The sequence below is a fragment of the Vigna angularis genome, chromosome 6 (genome assembly GCF_016808095.1).
Source record: "Vigna angularis cultivar LongXiaoDou No.4 chromosome 6, ASM1680809v1, whole genome shotgun sequence".
NCBI classification, from domain to species: Eukaryota; Viridiplantae; Streptophyta; class Magnoliopsida; order Fabales; family Fabaceae; genus Vigna; species Vigna angularis.
Window position 1 is genome coordinate 18502353 of NC_068975.1, and position 11301 is coordinate 18513653.

Sequence of the window (11301 nt, forward strand, 5' to 3'; positions counted from 1 at the left end):
TCGAGGACGAAAATTTTTGTTATTGGGGAGAATGTAAGGACCTAGTTCTTATTTTATTATTTTTGAAAGGGATGGGGGAGTCAATCAAGGAAACATTAGTTGCCATAGGGAGAGGTAGGTTTTGTTTTATTTGGAAAAGTGGAGAGCATGGGTGCTGAAAAACAGCAGCAAAGGGGCAGCAGCGTCCGGATTTTACTCCCATTTTGGCACCATTCAACAAGCTGCACACATAGGAGAAATAAGGGGTACTGGGTTCTGAAATGGGAGCTTTGCAAAAAGGGGAGGAGGCTCATTTTTGGCATGAGGAAGAGCAGCCAGAGGAAGGGAACCCTTCGTCCTTCCATTTTCAACCGTTCAAGGAGCACTCAAGGGAAGCAACAGCATCCTTTCATATGCGGAGAGGAGGGTTGGAGATGGGCCTCTTGTGGGAATGCAGTTGTTGCAGCAAAATCTGGGAGAGGAAGTGGAGAACTGTTGAAAGTTGCAAGGAAATCTTGATCTGCACGTTTGGGAGGAGCTAGATTCAAAGAATTCACAAAGGAAGTCTTCAAGAGGTAAGGGGAGCTAGATTTTTCGTTTGATTGATGATATATGTTGTGTTTGATGCAAAACTGGGAAGGAAGGGATGATAAAAATTGGGATTTTCTGGGTTTCTGGGTCTCTGGAAACCTGCGAGCAGAATTCTGCAGAATCGCGCGTTCGTCCAATTTGATGAGCTAATTTGGACGCTCGTCCAAATGGCTCGACCAATTTATGAACGTTCGCCCAAGCCAAATTTTGAACGTTCGGTTTTTATTCTGAGCGTTCGACTGAATCGGTCAAATTAGTACGTTCGTCCAACTTGCTCGACAGAATTACGCTGAACGTTCGGTTTTCTGTTTGACGAGCGTTCACGTTCGTCCTTCCTTAAGAGTGTAGCGTTCGTCCTTCCGTAATAGTGTAGCGTTTGCCCTTCCATATGAGTGTAGCGTTCGTTATTGTGATGTAAGTGTTCAGCCTGTTGTTAGCGTTCGTTCTGAGTTTGTTTAGTGAAGTTAGACGATCGTATTCTTGTATTAGAGATTGTAGCGTTCGACCATAACTTTAATATTCTTACGATGGAAGTTTAAGCGTTCGGTCTTCGTGAAATAATAGATCATAGACGTTCGTCCTTAAATTGCAAGAAGTAATCTTAAGCGCTCGTTCTTGGTTAATTGTGATGTGAGCGTTCGGCCGTAATTGGATATTCTAAGTTTGAAATCTTAATCGATTGGCCGCGGTGTATTAGTGTGTATGAGCGTTCGTTCTTAACTTAGTATACCCAGATGGTAATCTTGAGCGTTCGGTCTTGGTTCAGTTCTGATTGTGAGCGTTCGGTCTTAGTGTGTTACTGATGGATAGCGTTTGATCTTGATCATATTTTTCTCAGACGTCAATCTTAGCGTTCGTTCAAATAGTGTTACTCTCAGGCTTCAATCTTAACGTTCGTCCTGGAAGGATCCATTTTGAGTAATGTGTTCTATTTTGGCGTTCGGCATGATATTTTAGGAAATGATAACGTTCGTCCAAAATCGTGTTCGACCTAATTGTTTAGCGTTCGTTCAGTAGCGTTCGTCCATATCATTTTAGTGAAAGACGTACGTCCAAAGTAGGGTTCGGCTTGTTGATTGGAAAACGACGTTCGTCCAGTAACGTTCATTCCACAAGTGCTTGGATGAATAGTGTTCCGATGAATAGTGTTCGGATGAATAGTGTTTGGATGAATAGTGTTCGGATGAATAGTGTTTGGATGAATAGTGTTCGGATGAATAGTGTTTGGATGAATAGTGCTCGGATGAATAGTATTCTACAAATAGTATGGGGTTCAAAGTTGATTTTCTCTAGAAATTGAATTATGTGTATAAATGTTTGCAATGTATATTGTAATGTGATTTATGTGAAAGTATGTGAATGCATGATAGATGATAAATTACTGGGATAATATGATTGTGAAAGTGAATAGTGAAATTGTGTATGATTCGAACATCTCGAGGAGAGATGGAGGAAAGTGATATGTGGTGTTGTTGTTCTGTATAACTGTAGTGAACTTTGTATTTTGGTCTGTCTATCCCTAAACGCAAAGCATTGTTCATGCTCAAGTAGAGAAGAACAATGTGAGTGGTGAGAGTAGAGGGAGGTCCTCGTCTATAGTCTTTGAATTTAGACATAGACAGATTGGGGGATTTACCTTGCTAGTGTTGGAGAAAGACCAGCTGAACTATGCAAGTGCAAAGACGACTGATAGTTCGACAGTTATACCAATCCGGATGAGTCTTGTGTTGGAATTTACCTTGCTAGTGTTGGGGAGTGCCAGCTGAACTATGCAGGTGTAAAGATGAGTAGTGTGTTGGGAATTTACTTTGCATAGTGTTGGGGAGTGCCAGCTGAACTATGCAGATGTAAAGATGAATCGTGTGTTGTGGATTTACCTTGCATAGTGTTGGGAAGTGCCAGCAGAACTATGCGAGTGTAAAGATGAGTTGTGTATGTGGATTTACTTTGCATAGTGGTGGGGAGTGCCAACAGAACTATGCGAGTGTAAAGGTGAGTCGTATGTGTTGATTTACCTTGCATAGTGTTGGGAAGTGCCAGCAGAACTATGCGAGTGTAAAGATGTGTGAGTTGTGGTTCAATGAGCATGCTATAATTGTTCCTGTATATGTATCTACGTATGATGACATGAATTAAGTGTGAGATTGGTATAACATGCTTTTTATATCTAGCTCACCCTTGCATTGTTTGTGTTGTGTGCTGTTTGGGTATGTTTCTCTGGCGATGATCATCCACTTGGATGGGAGCAGACGTTGTTGAAGAGAGTTCCTTGGAGCAAGAGCTGGAGGTTGCTGATGTTGCAGAGTAGTCTTCTTAGAAATTTCCTAATTGAACACTTGTAGTGATCAATCCTTTCAACTGTTCAAGTTTAAATTTTCACTCCTTTTATTTGGATGATTGTAATTTCACACTTAAATTACACGTCATATTCTGACTGTTCTCTATATTTGAATGTTGACGTCTTTATTATATAATATTGATTATTATATAATCGGGATGTTACAAGCGCTCGTTGGGGACGAGCGTTCGTTGGGACGAGCATTCGTTGGGGAATTGACGAACGGACGCTGGGAAAGGGGCCAAATGACGAGCGGACGTTGAGAACAGGAGGCTGGATGACGAGCGCTCGTTTTGGACGAGCATTCGTTGGGAAGATGAGGTTGGATGACGAACGCTCGTTATGAACGAGCGTTCGTTGGGAAGATGAGGATGGATGACGAACGCTCGTTATGAACGGGCGTTCGTTGTGAAGATGAGGATGGATGACGAACGCTCGTTATGGACGAACGTTCGTTGGGAAGAGGAGGTTGGATGACGAACGCTCGTTATGGACGAGCGTTCGTTGTGAAGATGAGGATGGATGACGAACGCTCGTTATGGACGAACGTTCGTTGGGAAGATGTGGGAAATGGATAACGAACGTTCGAAATGGACGAACGTTCGTTGGGAAGAGGAGGCTGGATGACGAACGCTCGTTATGGACGAGCGTTCATTGGGAAGATGAGGATGGATGACGAACGCTCGTTATGGACGAGCGTTCGTTGGGAAACGAGGCTGGATGACGAATGCTCGTTATGGACGAGCGTTCGTTGTGAAGATGAGGATGGATGACGAACGCTCGTTATGGACGAACGTTCGTTGGGAAGATGTGGGAAATGGATAACGAACGTTCGAAAAAGGCCAAATAACGTGCGTTCGTTCTCGGCTTGGCCCACCCGGGTGTTTTCTAACCTAGAATCCCCTAGGGGTTTGGCCTTCCAATTCTCATTCACTCATTCACGCCGTTCCTCTCAAACGAGACCAATGTCTCCTTCTCTCTGACCAAAAGGAGTTGCTCCTCCACGCACTGCAACGTCGACGCCGCTGCCTCCACCGAAGTTGGCCGCCGCAAGCCACGAGCCAGGGCGTCGCCGTCAAGGTCGTTGCCGGCGACCACCCCGATCTCTCCCTCTCTTTCTACCATCATTTCCTTGATTGTGTAATGGGTGCCATGTGTGTGAATGTTGTTTTCTGGTTGTTACGGGTGTGTGTGTGTGTATGGTGATGGGAAAACATGATTGAGACTAGGCACCGAGTGGGTTTCAAAGGTGTTTTTCTGTGTGTGTGAAAAAAAATGAAAACTGCTTTGGGGTTTTTGACAGTTTGAAAGATGAAGTTGAAGTTGGGTGGAAGTATGAGGTTCTGTTGAGTGAATGGAGAAATAGAAAGTTTGTGTGTGCCCGTGATGGCGAGTGGGAGTTGCAGCAGGGGATGGATGATGATGTGGGCCGTGTCAAGATGGCTGTGGTAGTGGGCGAATATGGAGGACGGGTGTTTGGCCGTGAGGTATAAGGATAAAAAAAATGATGATGGTGTTGGCCGTGAAAATGAAGAGGGAAAGGATGAAGATGATGGGTGATGATGCAACAGTGAACATATACAGTGGAAAGTATTCAAACAACAGTCATACGCAAACAGCAACTTCAACAGAGATACGTGTAAGGGCAAACAAACAACCAGCATTACTTACTTCTCGAAGATCCGCTTGCTATGGTCACTAGTGCAGCGAGGGGCTTTTACCGCGGTTATTTTTCACTATACGTCGCGGTTTACGAACCGCGGCATATTCAGCCGCGATAGTAAGTCAGAGACTTTATGCCGCGGTTCAGAACCGCGGTATATAAGTTGCAGAATATGCCGCGGTTGTTCAAAGAACCGCGGCCTAAATCCATTTTAAAAAAAAAAAAATTTTGTCCACTATATGCCGCGGTTGGGGTTACAACCGCGGCATATTCCCCTGCAGTTTTTTAAAATTGCAGGTCTGTTTTTGTGATATCCACTACCACAAAAACAGACCTGCATATAGTAATGTCTTGAATCTCTGCAAAAGACAATTCATATTAATTAGTGTATATGAATTCAACATTTGGGAAAAAATCAAAATTTGTTAAAGTTATCAAAATTTGTTAAAGTTAACACTAATGAAGAAATCATGTTAAGAATGTAAAAGGGCATAAATACCTGGAACAGGGGCGGCGAAAAAGCTTGGTGCAACAAAGGGGAATGGCAGCGGAGAGGAATGACAAGCGTTTCAAACAATTTTGATCGGCTAAAATTGTTTTTTATCGTCAAAAATGGGAAATGACCGAACAATTTTGAGTTTAAACGGTGAAGAAACAAGGAACTGAGATGGGTGGTCGACGGGAGAAGAAAACTCGAAGTCCAGAGTGTCTGCGCGAACAAGACGATATTGTTCCAAAGTTTTATTTTTTAACTCTGACTGGGGAATCTACCGCGGTTCACTACTTAACCGCGGTAGAAGATGGCATTTTTAAAATTATTTTGAAACTATATGCCGCGGTTCGGAGGCAACCGCGGTAGAAGATGACATTTTTGAAATTATTTTTAAACTATATGCCGCGGTTCGGCGGCAACCGCGGTAGAAGATGGCATTTTTAAAATTATTTTGAAACTATATGCCGCGGTTCGGCGGCAACCGCGGTAGAAGATGGCATTTTTAAAATTATTTTGAAACTATATGCCGCGGTTCGGCGGCAACCGCGGTAGAAGATGGCATTTTTAAAATTATTTTTAAACTATATACCGCGGTTGCCCTCCGAACCGCGGTATATTCCTCTAAATATTTCAAATTCGTTTTAAATTTATTTCAACACAACTGTCTCCCCAACTGCCTTTCAGAGAATTTCAGAAGTTACAGGGGGTATATGCCGCGGTTCTCTGGGGAACCGCGGCATATACCCCCTGTAACTTCTGAAATTCTCTGACTGGCAGAGAAGATGAGACGTTACAGGGGTATATGCCGCGGTTCCCCAGAGAACCGCGGCATATACCCCCTGTAACTTTTCAAATTCTCTGACCCAGTCAGCACCTGCAATAAATTGGCAGGGTATATGCCGCGGTTGTGCAGAGAACCGCGGCATATACCCTGTTATTTAATTTTTTATTCATACGTGGCGTCAAAGGCAATGGTTGACTGTGGTATATGCCGCGGTTCCCAGTAGAACCGCGGCATATATGTTCGTTTTATTTACAAAACTGCCACCGCGCACCATTATGCTGCGGTTTTCGTTGAACCGTGGCATAATGTGCGCTGTAGAAAGCCTTTTTTTTACTAGTGGGTCAATCCCGTGCTTCCAATGAGTACTCTTCTCCCTTGAGTGGCTGATTTCTGTCTCTCTTTGCGGGTGCAAAAATGGTGAAAAAAACTCCTCGGCAATGGATGATCCAAGATGAAGGCACGGAGCTGTGTAAAAATCCTTTTCTTTTCCTCAAAAACCTCCCCCCTCCAATCTGCTCTCCGTGCTTCTTTTGTGCCCTTTTCTGTGCCAAAATCTCGTACTGATTTCGTACACACCCCAAGTCGCCTCTGCCATCACCCCGCGTCCTGCAGAAATGGTTATCTGCCCCCTCTTCCCAGCACACACGTACACTGTTCCCTCCAAACCAAACATTCTTTTCTTTTTTTTTTTCTAACATTTGACAAATGAATTAAAATAAAAGAACACAAAGATAAAAATAGAATAAAATAAAACAGCCTAGAATAAAAAAAAACTCTAAATGAAAAATTAGAATAACCAAAAAAATAAAATAAAATACAACACAATATGATAAAATAGAATAAAATACAATAACTCAAAATAAATTTTGAATAAAGATAAAATAAAATAAATTAATTCCATTATTATTTATTTATTCATCCGGACGAAATTAGGTGTTGACAATTACTAGAGGAAGAGTCCTTATTCACAAAGATGATGATCATCCTGATGTAGATGAAGATGATGACATGGACACTCATATGGCTGACCCAGTAAGTGCTACTGCTTCGTCTGATGCTGGACCATCCAACATACCCTCCTCTTCCTCAACTTCTATGGAAGAACATTTTGCAAGCTTATATAAACAATTGGAGGATATGAGTCTTGCACAAAAGACTCACTTTGAGGAGATTTATGAGTGACAACGATCTGTTGATGAGTACATGGATGATCAATTTCTTGATCTTGATGTTCGCCTATCTAACATCGAGAATCATCTCAACATTCAACCTCCCGAGAGATCTCCTAGTCCTGAGTTTTAGATATAGGTTCTATGTTAGACTGTTTTGTTGTTTACTTGCCATTTCATCTATGTTATAATTCTGTCTGTTATGTGTCTTCTTATAATGTAATATTTATTTTCATAAATAAAATGATCACTTGATTATATGCATCCTTTGATTAATTGAGGGAGAGATCATTTTTAGGGGGAGCCTTTCACATCCGATCTTTTTGCTTTTGATCAAAAAGGGGGAGAAGAATAATACAAGGGGAGAAGTATAAATTATTACAGGTATTGCTAACCTTGTTGTTTTTTGTTAGCTTGTATGTTTTGCAGGTAAGCCAAACTTGCTTTTAAAATTGAATTTTTGATCATCATCAAAAAGGGGGAGATGGTTACCAATAAGGAGTATTGGTAAATCTTGAAGAAATTTGTTTTGATGATGCTACAAGAAGTTTTAGTTGAAGAAGATATTAGAATTAGTTAAAAGAAATTTGTAGAAATTAAATGTAGTAGGAAATTCTTGTAAACCTTGTAAACTTGCATTTTTAACTGCAATAATCGATTATGATTAAGCAATAATCGATTATCACAAGTCTTACTTGAATAATCGATTATCACTTCATATAATCGATTATCACATTTTTGAAAACCTGTAACGGACTTGAATAATCGATTATCACTTACAATAATCGATTATTCATGGCAGTTGGGAGCTGATCTTTGGCACTCAGTGTACTTGGCTATATATTTTGGTTTGGAGAAATTAGAATACAACGTTGTTGAACAGAAGCTCTAGCAGAATACTGTTTGTCAGAGGAAGTTCTCAGAAGCTATAGTTCAAGTTCCCTTGCTTGGTCTCGTGAACAGGAGAGGCTCGCGTTTCGTGTGTCGATTGTCGGAGCAAGCTCTCTTCGAGTTAGCAAGGTGCTCTGCCTGGTCTCGTGAATAGGAGAAGCTCGCGTTTCGTTTGTCGATAGTCGGAGCGGTTCTCTTCGAGTTTGGCAGAGTGTTCTTCTTCCGGTTCGTTCGTCGAAGGAAGGTTTATTTATCTGCTTTATTAACAATTTGTTGTAATCTGTGAAACATCTTTTTAGTGGAATTGTTAATCACTTTTTATAGTGATTAACGACTGGACGTAGATTCTGTTGAATCGAACCAGTATAAAAATTACTCGTGTGATTTTCTATTCCCTACACTCTTTATATTTTACGCATATCAACTGTTCGATAAATTTTCTGAAAGAAAATTATTTTTACAAATTTATCTTAAAAAGGTGACCGAATACGCTTTCCACTCTCTTTCAAGTTTTTAATTCCGCTGCGTGACTCTATAACGGTACCAATTGTTCCACCACTGTCCTCAGATCTGCTTCAACCTGTTGATCATTCCCTGTGAAAGGAATTAAGTCGCAGATGTTAAAAGTATGACTGACACCATAACTTTCAGGGAGATCTAAGATATATGCATTATCATTTATCCTTTTGACCACCTTGAATGGACCATCTCCTCTTGGACTAAGTTTGGACTTCCTTTGAGAGGGAAATGAGATAGATGTTCATCCCAAGATTTGTTATTACCTCTTAATATTACCCGTAATAATGTAGATAAAGATCTATTTACTACTTCAGTTTGCCCATCAGTTTGTGGGTGACATGTAGTAGAAAATAGAAGTTTAGTTCCAAGCTTTTCCCATAAAGTTTTCCAAAAATGGCTTAGGAACTTCACATCTCTATCAGACACTATAGTTTTGGGTAAGCCATGCAATCTCACTATTTCTTTAAAGAAGAGTCTAGAGATATAGCTAGCATCATCTACTTTGTGGCAGGGTATAAAATGAGCCATTTTACTAAAACGATCTACTACCACAAATATAGAATCATACCCCCTTTGAGTTCTTGGCAATCCTAAGACAAAGTCCATGCTTATGTCCTCCCAAGGGGTATTAGCTATAGGAAGAGGTGTATAGAGTCCATGAGGCATAATTTTGGACTTAGCTTGTAAACAAGCTATACATTTAGAACAATGCCTTTGAACATCTATTCTCATGTGTGGCCAATAAAATTTACTTTTCAAAATATTTAGAGTTTTATCAACTCCATGATGACCCATGAGACCTCCTCCATGACTCTCTTTGATAAGAAGTTTTCTAATGGATCCTTGGGGTATACAAAGTTTTCCTTTATTAAAAAGATACCCCTCAGAAAGATAGAATCCATCAAAAGGCTTCTTAAGACATGATGAATAAGTAGATGCAAATGTTTCATCATTTTCATATAAATCTTTTATGTCATCAAATCCTAATATTTGAGATCCTAGGGTTATTAACAATGCATGTCTTCTAGATAAAGCATCCGCAACAACATTAGTACTCCCCTTTTTGTGTTTGATGACATAGGGAAATTGCTCCAGATATTCCACCCACTTGGCATGTCTTTTGTTTAGCTTTGCTTGCCCTTTTATGTACTTGAGAGATTCATGGTCAGTGTGGATGATGAATTTTCTAGTAACCAAGTAATGTTCCCAAGTTTTTAAAGCTCTAATGAGGGCATACAACTCTTTGTCATAGGTAGGATAGTTCAAGGTAGGTCCCCTAAGTTTTTCACTAAAGTAAGCTACGGGATGTCCTCCTTGTATTAAAACAGCTCCTATACCTATCTGATAATGCTAAATTTTACCATTATTTAAGCATCATTTTAGTAGCAAAATCAACTCCTTTCTAACTTGTAACTTGTTTAATCCTCTTCTTTTGTCATGTTTTATAAATATTTGTGTTTTTGGCTACTTTGATGTACTTTCATCAATAATCCCTTATTTTGTAGCTAAAAATGAGCTTGGAAGACTCTCCAACAAACGATAGAACTGGACCAAGAAATTAGCACGAAGAAATGCCATCAGCAGTGCAAGAACGCTCGTCCCAGGAGAGCGGACGCTCGCCCAGAAGGCAGAAGAGTGGATGCTCGTCCAGAATGGAAGCACGAGCGGACGCTCGTCCAGGAGCTGGAGGACGTTCGTCCCACATTGAGGACGCTCGTCCAGTCAGGTGGCCGCTCGTCCAAGAGAGCAGACGTTCGTCCAGGAAGAGGACGCTCGTCCTAGGACGCTCGTCCAGCCAGACACGAGGGACGCTCGTCCAGAAGAGGACGTTCGTCCATGCAGAAGGAGGACGTTCGTCCAGGAGAGGTCGTTCGTCCCAGGCAGAGAACGCTCGTCCAGCCAGGCAGAAGTGGACGCTCGTCCAGCCAGGCAGAGGACGCTCGTCCAGGACGCTCGTCCAGGAAAGAGGACGCTCGTCCAGGAAGGAGGACGCTCGTCCAAATGCGAGAGGCTCGCGCTCGGGCGCGAAAACAGAGGGGCGCCCGGGCGCGACTTTTCGCCAGATTTGAATTTTTGCGAGAGCTTCGAGCTCGGGCGCGACTGACAGAGGGCGCCCGGGCGCGACTTTTACTGATGTGGCAGACAGCTTATTTAACCCTAAAACGCGAAGGGGAAAGGGTCTTTGGTCATTTGGAGGCGCGATTTCACTGAGAGGAGAGCTTGGAGGGCTGCTAGGGTTCGTGGGAACACTCCCTTCTTCCTCTTGGGTTCTCCTTCTTCTTCCATCTTCCATGTTGTAAGCTTTAGGGTTCTCCATGGAAATGGAGAACCAAACCCATCTTGTTGGGATTAGTTGTAGCCTTTGAATTCTTGTGTAATTGTTGAATGATTTGATTATATATATGCCTTTTCTATCAATTGCTAGTATTCTTGTTTCCACTCTTAATGCTTGCATGTAATGGGAACGTTCATGGCTTGATTTTGGGGTTTTATGGATTATGGGAACGTAAGATGAAACCCGGAACTGAAATAGGAGTCCTTGTGGGTCATTGATTCTAGGAATGGAAGATGATTCGCATGTTGTCTTAGATCCCAGCTCTTTAATGCGGGTTTTGCTTGTTAGATTGCCAAGGAATTGGGATTTGATAAGGAAAACCTAGGCTCTTTCACCTAAGGAATTAGGGCTAGAGTGTTTTAGTGGATTGACTTTAGTAAATTGATAGAGAGGAGATAAAATTGGTTATACACAAGAGTGCATTGGTGAAAACTAACCTTAGCAATGTCATTTCATACCATTTCTAGTCTTTTCCATTTTCAAGTGCCTTCAATACCAAAGTCCAACCTTGTAATTATGTATGAATTTATATTTCTGCA